The following is an 11,108-nucleotide window of genomic DNA, read 5'->3' as shown; positions in this document are numbered from 1 at the left end:
ACTCAGATGATAATCAAACACAACAAAGAATGCTAATCGATAACTTTCTCGCCCAAATGATTTCTATTCCACACGAATTCACCTCTTCTCTTTCTTCTCTTCCAACAAACTCTTCAAATCTCTCTCTTAATCCTGACTCTTCAAATTTCGCTCTTAATCCTGACTCTCAAGCTACTACCTCAGAAACAAACACTCTTAAGGAGAATTAAATCATGAAGATAGTACAATGGAATATTAATGGTCTTCTCAACAACTATGTTGACCTTGATTTAATTTTACATGAGTACTCGCCTGAAATAGTTTGCCTACAAGAAACACACATTCCACATAGTAAAACAGCTCACGCTCCAAACAAATACCTTAGTTACTTTAGCAATAACCCCAACAACAAAAAATGCAAACAAGGGGTGGCTATGTTTGTAAAAAAATCCCTCAGCCATAAATTTATCCCAATAGCTTCTAATATTCAGTCTGTTGCTGTAGAAGTAGATATAGGTTTTAAAATTACAATTATTACATGTTACATTCCACCTGAACAACCATTTAGTAGTACAGAAATCCTAAATTTAATAAACCCCTTTTTGGATCCTATCATCCTTCTGGGTGATTTTAATGGGTGGAGTCCTCTCTGGGGGTCACCTACAACAAATAACAGAGGCAAAATAATCGAGGATGTCATCCTTGCAAAAAATTTAGTTATTCTTAACGATGGTTTCCCTACACATTTTTCGACACATAGGAGCTTTTCGCACCCAGATATTTCTATTTCCTCTTCCTCTATAGCCCCAAAACTAGAATCCAAAACGTTGAGTGATCTTCACAATAGTGATCACTACCCTATTATTACATCTCTCTCCATGCCACAATTTTACAGAGTTAAACCTAAACCTAAATTTATAACAGAAAGAGCTGATTGGGAAACTTTCTGTACTAACATAATACACCTATCAAGTAAAAAACCTGAATCACATAATGTAAACAAAGAAGCTTTTACTATCAAGTCCCTCATACGTTCAGCGGCGAATATTTCTATCCCACAGACTTGCACCAAAAAGTTCTCTGCAAAACTTCCATATTGGTCAAACTTGCTCTCCATTCTGAGGAGAACTAAACAATCTTCTTGGGCGGAGTACAAGCGAACTAGATCTAACGAGAATCTTGTAAAATACAAAAAAGCCAACGCATGCTTCAGGCGCAAATTAAAAGCGTCGAAAAGGCAAGCTCTAGAAACACTTACCGCCAGCATAACACCCTCCTCTAGCCCAAAAAAGATCTGGTCAGATATAAAATATCTTACTTCTTCCTGTCAGCGTAACCACATCCCTTTTATACACTCGCCAGAAGGCCCAATATATTCCCCCAAGGAAATCGCCGACAAATTTGCAATAACTTGGTCAAACTATTCACATAGTTCAAACTTTCATCCAGATTTTAGCTGTAAAAAGTCAAATATAGTTCCAAAATGTTATCACAATTCCTCACCCTCTTACGAAGCTCTCTGTTTAGATTCTCGCATAACATTAGAAGAATTTAACTTAACTCTTTCTTCGTTGTCAGGCAAAACACCAGGTTCTGATAGAATAACGTACAATATCTTAAAAAATTTGCCATTCGCCTTAAAATCGCGCATTGTTAATTTGTACAATTCGATATTAGAACAAGGAACATTTCCACAATCATGGAAAATTGCTGCAATAATCCCGATTCCCAAACCAAACAAACCAAACTCCCTCATTTCCAATTTCAGGCCTATATCCCTGTTGCCTTGCATCTCGAAAGTTTTGGAGAAGATCATTGCTCGACGTTTTGCATGGTTTGCCTAGCAAAATAACCTTCTAAGTCCAAATCAGTTTGCATTCCAAAAAAACTTAGGCGTTATAGATCCACTGCTTATCTTTGAAAACTTTGGCTCAACAGCCTTAGCAAACAGAAACCATGTTTCAGTACTTAGTATAGACTTTGAAAAGACGTATGATAGAATTGGCTCGCACGTTGTCTTGGAAGAGCTTAGTCACTGGAAAGTCGGAGAAAAAATATACAATGTCATAAGATCATACTTATGTAATCGCAAATTCTTCGTGCGTGTAAACAACAATGATTCTAACATTCTCCCACTTTTCAACGGAATACCCCAAGGGTCTCCTCTTTCTGTAATCTTGTTCATAATAGCGTTCAAAGAAGTCAGCTCTATCATATCCTTAAACTCAAATATCGAACACTTTGCTTATGCAGACGACGTGCTGATTTTCTCCAAAACTTCCGATTTAACAACGGTCAAAAACTTATTCACTGACATCCTCTCTAAACTCGAGCTTTGGTCGAAATCATCAAGAGCAAGTATGTCTATTAACAAAAGCTCCACTTTTCACATTTGTCGTAAACATAAGTGTACTTCCCCCTCAATATCCTTTTCTAACGTCACTCTTCCTCACACTAACACCCTAAAAATACTCGGAATTATATTTGATAAAAAATTAACTTATAAGCATCATTGTGAACATATAAGAATAAGCTTATTATCAAGACTAAATATAATTAAGTACTTGTCTTCAAAACACTGTCTAGTTCATACACAAACGTTGGTAAATATAACTAGAGCTTTGATGTTATCTAAGATAGACTTCGGATTAGCTATTTACAGACATTGCGCATACACCCATCTGAAACGCCTAGAAGCGCCTTATCACGCAGCAGCTAGAAGGAGCATTAGAGCCTTTCCTACTTCTTCCATTTATGCCATATTAGCGGAAGCTGGTCTACCTACCCTTGTGGAAAGGGTATCAAATAACACGCTGATGTGTATCCCTCGAGTTCTATATTGCAGAAACAAGCTTTTGTTTGAATGCGTTTCTTCATGTCAACACAATACAAGAAAAAATGGCCGAAAATCAACGATCTCAGAAATTTTAAATCAAGCCAAAGAACTGAACATACTCATATCACCAATTCTCGTCGAAAAACCGTCTCATCCAGAATGGAACGTACCAAGCTATTTAGCCATAAATAATTTAATGCATCATCAAAAAAATATTACTGGCCCCGATGAATTCAAACAATTATATCTTGAAACTGTTTCTCCTTTGAAATCAGACTGGGACCTGTTATTTACTGACGGATCTAAAACCGATACCTGTACTTCATTTGCCGTAACAAACGAAATAGGTACCACTATAACCGTTGGAGTTTTACCAAGTTACTGCTCAATTTTCACAGCCGAAGCTGCTGCGTTACTTGAGGCGGTACACTTTGCGTCCCAAAAAAACCATCAATATATAATATGCAGTGACAGCAAATCAACAATCGAGGCTATTCTGAACCCAGCTAATAACTCTCCAGTAATAACAAAAATGCGCAACATGCTCACACAAAAAAAAGGATCAATCAAACTTATGTGGGTCCCGGGTCACAGTGGCATCAAAGGTAACGAACAGGCCGATAGTAGAGCTAAGGAGGCAACCAAAGAGCCATTGTACATGTTCGAATACACTCATCCAGAAGATATAAAAAAGTTGGTAAGGCGTACCAATTATGAAAGTTCCCTGAACAAATGGCACCAGTACCAACATCACTACAAATCCTTCAATCTCTCCAGATCGAAAAACCAATACCCGTCAAATTCTTCATGCCGGAATATTAAGACCGTTGTTCGTCTGAGAATTGGCCATACAATTTCAACCCACTCGTATTTGCTAAATGGTTTGCCGAACCCCCGTGCCCGTTTTGTGGATTTAGCGAATTCACCGTATCGCACTTCATGGATATATGTTCAGGAATCCAAAATATTAGATCATCGGTGTTTAGAAATATCAAACCATCTGAACTTCTGAAGCAGACAACGGACAATAATATTAGTATCATAAACCAATTCGTTTCTTGCTGTAAATTAAAAATTTAACTTCATAGGCTTCTAAGTTATCTGGTGTGTATAGTAGTGGTTAACTCCACATACCTTCTATTGTACTATCTTCATCTTCTCCAGTGTAGATATAATATATTTTTATCTCGAATCTAGCGTATAATAAACCTAGTATAATATAATTATTTCATTTTCTCGTCTTGATATATAGTATTAACCATTTAAAACAATAGCCGAAGGCCTTAGCAGCCAGTGCTTGTTCCTTTTTTTTTCTTACCTTTAAGTGGAATAATTATTTATAATTATTACTCTTTTCAATAAATAAATAAATAAATATGTTCACGGTTTTAGCAATATAGCATTTTTAGTTTACCTGTGAGAGGCATAAATAAGCGTGTTCGACGATTGGAGTTAAGAGCTCAAAAACACTTGAAATGTTGACAGTGGTGTACGGTGAGAGTACTCTAAGTCAAACAATTTTTAACAGGTGGTACAAATTTTTCACAGAAGGTCGAGAAGATATGAATGACGATGCTCGCTCTCGATGCCCCAGCCCATCAACAACCGATGAAAATGTTGCGAAAGTGAAGAAAATTGTTATGGAGAATCGTCGAATCACATTTAGAGAAGTTGGAAGTTACTGAGGTTGTCGTCATATCGGTTGGCGCATACCACGCAATCTTTTCGGAAATTTTGTGCATGAAGCGTGTGGCAGTGAAGTTCGTTGAATGACGTCAACAATGATCCAGATTTGCTTAAAATCGTCCCAATGAAAGATTCCTGGAGAGCCAAGACCAAAAAAAGTACTCCAAGTTCGACCAAATGCCAAGGTTTTGCTCACTGTCTTCTTTTATTACCATGGCGTAGTGCATCAAGAGTTCTTACCGCAAGATCGCACCAATATAGCAGTGCCGGAAATTGAGGCACGTGATGTTCATAACATTTGGTTCCAACAATACAGCGCCACTTGCGACGACATTTCGGTGAGCAATTTATATCTCGTCTTGGCCACCAAGATCGTGTGAGTATGTGAAGTCTAAATGCTTTGTGGATAAACCAGCTTCGATTGACGAATTAGAAACCAACATTACTAAAGTTATTCACAAGATACCGACCGAAGTCCTCCAGCGAGTCATTCAAAATTGGTGTTTACGAATGGCCCAATTATGCAGCAGTTGCTGCCAACATTTGAAAGTGATTATCTTTAAAAAATAAATGTCATGAGTGCTTCCACACAAAAATAATAAAGATTGCCCAATCAATTTGTATTTTCGTTCATTTATTTCAATTTAAAATCCGATACCTCTAAATTGATCACCCTTTATAATAAACTATATTTTTATCAGTGTACTTCTTATTTGATATATCCTCCAGATCCCCTTTTTGTTGGATACAATTAAATTTAATGTGCTTTGTTGCTACTAGGAAATCTTTATATGGTTTTAACCTCCCAAATAATAGAACACTCCCCGAGTCGAACAAGCTTTTCGTTTCACTGAGCCTTGATCTCTCGGTTACTAAATTTCGTTTTAGGTCTCAAGCAAAAGCATTATTATCTAAGAGATTTGTTATTTAATTTTTATTTTCTTAAATTTAACTTAAATGAAATTGTAATACCACTTATTTAATTTTACTTATCACTAGTCTGTAAGAAATCTTGTTCGTCTGTAAGAGTTATAATTTCATAGACAAATATGAAATAAATAAATAAATCTGGGCTACTTCCATTCAACACAGAATTGTATTACAGATCTACGCATCAAATTTTTGCTACCAAGCACTAAGCCAATATTTAGTAGAACCATCACATGTGCCATAAAAGCACAAAAACTGCCAAGAATACAATCAGCAATTACGAGGTGCTTAAGTTTTGCCTGGCCATGCTTGTATTCGTTAATTTCCAATCTGATTATGCAAAAAAGGCACCAAGAAAATGCAAACGAAGGGAAAACATACAACGTTTACACTTCAACGTTGCAAAGAAGGGCTATGAAAATATACACTCGATTAAGGATTAGACACACTATCCTACCGCATGCACACTTACTGTCGGGTAAAAGCCCCTCCAAATGCCACCTATGTGATGACACCGCTTCTATCAAACACATTCTCACATTTTGTCCGATCCTTCACATAATTACCCACAAATCTGACAGGATTGATTTAACAAAATTATTAAAAGAACCTTCAGAGAAAAATATTATGATTTTATACAGTTTCTTAAGAAACTTAAAATTTTTTGTAATATATCTAAGATACTTCCATTTGTACTAACACTTGGCACATACACTTTGTACATAGCTATAATTACGATTCGGCTGAAGGCCTCGTAGCCAGTGCTGCATTTATGTATTTATACATATAACAATTTTTTTTTTATTGCATAAATTATACATAAATAAATAAATAAATAATTAAATAAATAAAAATATATAAATAAGTAAATAAGTGAAATAAATCTAATACATACATCTAATATTTATATAAAATTTCCATGTCACAATGTTAGTTACCGTACTCCTCCGACGCGGCTTTTCCGATTTTTACCAAATTTTATATACGTAATCAGTAGGTCTGAGAATCGGCTACTATCCATTTTCCATACCCCTATACTATAGACTGAAGCCGGTCTCCTGTTTCACTCACACAATAAGACTTCTCTCACTCCCTACACAATTTTGGGCCATCATTATTGTTTATGTATCGAGTGTAGTAGTAACGTTTACAATTATCATATTGCAATCTCAGTGTAACTCTCATATTAACTATTAATTATTACTATTTTATTCATAATAATAAAATTATTAATTTTAAGTGTATTTGGCACGATTAGTTTAGTTAATCAAGTGATTTACATAACCTTAAAAGTACTCAACATGTGTCACGAGCTCCAACCAACAACGGCTTTTGTGTTGTAAGTATACTTTTTTATATAATTAATTGAATTTTTTACAAATATTGCTTCAAATTTTTTTCATAAAATTAATATTTTCGCTATAATCCTGGCCGTAATGTTAACTATAATGTTTTCTATCATTAAGTAATTTCATTAATTCTATTTATATGTGTTTTGTACAGTGAGCAATGCCAAGAAAACGCAAAGAGGCTGATTTGAGCCGTAATACAAGTAGGCCCAGAAGTATGAAAGATAAAAGATCCCAAAGAACCGAGCATGCAACAATTGCGTCTAGAACAATCAAAAGATACACGAGCTGAGCGCAATGAAGTTATACGTTTAGAACAACTAACGACAATCACGCCGTTTTACGGTTAATAGATGCAGAACAAATGACCAACAACGCCAACAGGAATACCTGATTCATTTTTGCATCTAGCATTCCAGTATGAGCCCGATATTGAATATTATGCTCATTCAAAAGTGGTAATTGATGCTATGGATAAGGAATGTCCGCATTGTCATGCTCTCAAATTCAAAAAGGAGCCACCTGGGATGTGTTGCGTGTCAGGAAAAGTGCAACTACCTGAAACATTGAACGGTTTACTTATCGGCACGGATCCAGTTTCTAACGTATTCCTGAAGTGAATTCGAACATTCAATTTATGCTTTCAAATGACATCGTTTGGAGCAACAGAAATAGTTCGAAATACTAATGCTAATCAACAATACAATTCTACATTGAAAATCAGAGGCCAAGTTTATCATAAAATGGGCTCATTGCTGCCAATGCCAAACGAACCACATAAATTTTTACAAATCTACTTAATGGGCGGCGAGAATTCCGGAAGCGCACTTGCCTATCGCGTGAATGCACGTTGTGACTATAATAACCTTGATTAATTTTTTGCTAGGCGCATCGTCAGCGACTTGGACGCTCTATTGAACGAGCACAATGAATTGTTGAAAATATTCAAATCACACATGCACAAATTACAAAGCGATAATCACGCTATTGTCATTACTTCTGATAAAACACCAGCTGGAGAACATATTCGTAGATTCAATGCACCTGTTGTTGAAGACGTTGCTGGAATCATGGTTGGCGATGGTACAGGTACACGAGAAATTGCTATTGCCTGGCCAAAATGCAATACATCGTCATGACATTACAGCACGTGTATTCAGACAAAAGTTGAAGTTTCTAAGAAGTTTCATTACAAAATTACATGTATTCGGTCCCACACGTTGCTGGCTGTGTTCAGTTGAATGGCAAAAACGAGGATTACCTCATGCGCACATTTTGGTTTGGTTAATCGTCAAAATCCGTCCTGAAGAAATCGATAGTATCATTTCTGCGGAAATTCCAGATCCATCTACTGACCAAGAGCTGTTTGATATTGTTACAGCAAACATGATCCATGGTCCAGGCGGTATTCTTCATCGTTCATCGCCTTGCATGACAGATGGAAAATGTACTAAAAATTTCCTTAAAGGTTTCATTAATGACACGATAACAAATACGGACGGATATCCAATATGTCGTCGAAGAAGTCCCGATAATGGCGGACAATCATTTATTAAAAATATCAGCAACACAGACATTGACATTGACAATCGTTGGGCGGTGCCGTATTCGCCTCTGCTAAGCAAGACATACAATGCTCATATTAATGTTGAGTTTTGCAGTTCTGTGAAGAGCATCAAATATATTTGCAAGTATTTCCATAAAGGCAGTGATATGGCTGTGTTTAGAGTAGAAAATACTAATGTAAATGCTCCTCTAATGAATAAAAACGATGCAATTACCCTCTACCAAATTGGTCGATACATCAGCTCCAATGAAACTGCTTGACGTATCTTCGGTTTTCCAATTCATGAACAGGATCCAGCAGTTGTTCAGTTAGCTGTCCATCTTGAAAACGGTCAGCGTGTATTTTTCACGAACGAGACAGTCAGTGATTGATCGTGCTACAAATCCACCTAAAACTACACTCACTGCATTTTTTGAATTGTGTAATAGTACAGATGATTTTGGTGCCTTTGCAAGAACATTACTCTATTCACAAGTACGACAATATTTCACATGTGCTCAAACAAAAAAATGGGTGCCCCGCAAGCAAGGCTCACCAGTTGATGCATGTCTCAATTTATTTAAATCGAACGCTTTAGGGCGATTATTTACAGTCAATCCAAGACACACTGAGTGCTTTTATCTTCGACTGTTGTTGGTTAATATTATTGGCCCATTATCATTTCAAGATATACAGTGGGATGCACAAATGAGTACATGTTTGTACTCCGTACACTTCCAAGTGCATAACAGTAAAGTGAATGGGCAACAGTACAACATATAAAGACGCATGCCTTGCAAACGGCTTCCTGGAAGACGACAACCAGTGGGAGTGTATGCTTGCTGAAGCTGCATTGAAATGTACATGTTTCCCAGCTCGAGCACAGATATTGTGGGATAATCACAAAGATTCTATGACTGAGGATATATTGCATCAACATCGTACACGGTGCAACGATCTAACGATAACATTCAGCGACGCTATGTACAATGAAGCATTGATTGCTATTGAGGATCTTTGCATTGTCATTACCAACTTATCACTCACTCATTTCGGTATGAATTCGCCAAATCGAACTGCATCTGATTTAATTAACACTGAAATGAATCGTGAACTGCAGTACAACACTGTAGAAATGGCAGCGATTGTTACTCGCAATGTCCCAATAATGAATGACGAACAAAGAACCATTTATGATCGCATTTTGCTCGCAGTCTCAGCAGGAGGTTCTCAAGGTGGGTTCTTCTTTTTGGATGCACCGGGTGGAACTGGCAAAACATTCCTTATTTCACTAATTCTTGCTGAAATACGATCAAATAATGCCATCGCATTGGCCGTTGCATCATCGGGCATTGCGGCAACTTTATTGGATGGAAGCAGAACACCTTATTCAGTATTTAAGCTGCCACTAAATATTCAAAATAACCCTGACGCAGTGTGTAACATTAAAAAACAATCGTCCATGGCCACCGTGTTGAAACAGTGTAAAATTATCATCAAGAATGTACTATGGCACACAAACATTCAATTGAAGCGTTGAACAGGACATTGAAAGATATTAAAAACAATGACAAACTATTTGGCGGCACTCTGTTGGTGCTTTCAGGTGATTGATGAGATCAACGCTTGCTTAAAATCATCTCCATTGTGGCGTAATGTTGAAAAAGTACAGCTGAAAGGAAATATGTGCGTTCAAATGCTTCAAGATCCATCCGCTGAAACATTCGCAAAGCAAATCTTAGATATCGGTAATGGAAAAGTTGCTACAGATGAAACTGGATACGTAAAATTACCGACCAATTTCAGCACAATCGCTGATTCGCAAGATACTCTCATTGAACAAATATTTCCCAATGTACACACACAGTACATAAATCATCAGTGGCTTGCTATTTTAGCAGCAAAAAATGCAAACGTTGACAATTAAAGTTTGAAGATACAACAGTTGTTGCCAGGGAACTTGGTATCATACAAATCAGTTTGCGATGCCAGCGAAGCTGTCAATTTTCCCACCGCATAACTTACAATTGAAGGTTGGATCTCCAATTATCTTGCTTCGTTCTTTAAACCTTCCACGGCTGTGCAACAGTACTCGATTAGTCATTCGAAAATTGGGTGAAAAACGTTATCGAAGCCAGCATTTTAAATGGCAAGTTGAAAGGTGAAAATATATTATATTAATACCACGGATTCCTATCATACAGATGTCCCAATTCAATTTAAACGAATTCAGTTTCCGATTAGATTGGCATTTGCAATGACAATCAGCAAATCCCAAGGCCAAACGATGTCTATTTGTGGCTTAGATTTGAGTACACCATGTTTTTCACACGGGCAATTGTACGTAGCATGCACTCGAGTGGGTAAACCATCCAGTTTGTTTGTGCTCGCAAAGAATGGGCTAACAAAAAATATTGTTCACGCAATAGCATTAAAAGATTGATGTTGTTTGTTAGTGCTACTGTCGTAATTAATATGTGATATGTAAGTTTAAGAAATAAAGTATAATAACTTGAAAATATGATAATGTTGTTTGGCGTTTGTTATTTTTATATTCCCTTATCGTTCATAGGGCGCCATGCCCATTTCACGCATATACCACATACTTACACACTTATAATAAGTAAGTTACTATACTTTTTGTCTACACTAGAATTCATCTAGAAACTAGAAATAATTTATAAGGCAAAACAACATTTGCGGGGTCAGCTAGTATATATATATAGGTATGTCTAAAATTTTGTATAAATGAATTGGAAATTTTAATAACATCAAGGATATA

The sequence above is a fragment of the Anastrepha obliqua genome, unplaced genomic scaffold (genome assembly GCF_027943255.1).
Source record: "Anastrepha obliqua isolate idAnaObli1 unplaced genomic scaffold, idAnaObli1_1.0 ptg000005lb, whole genome shotgun sequence".
Classification (NCBI taxonomy): domain Eukaryota; kingdom Metazoa; phylum Arthropoda; class Insecta; order Diptera; family Tephritidae; genus Anastrepha; species Anastrepha obliqua.
Note: the sequence above shows the minus strand (reverse complement) of the source record.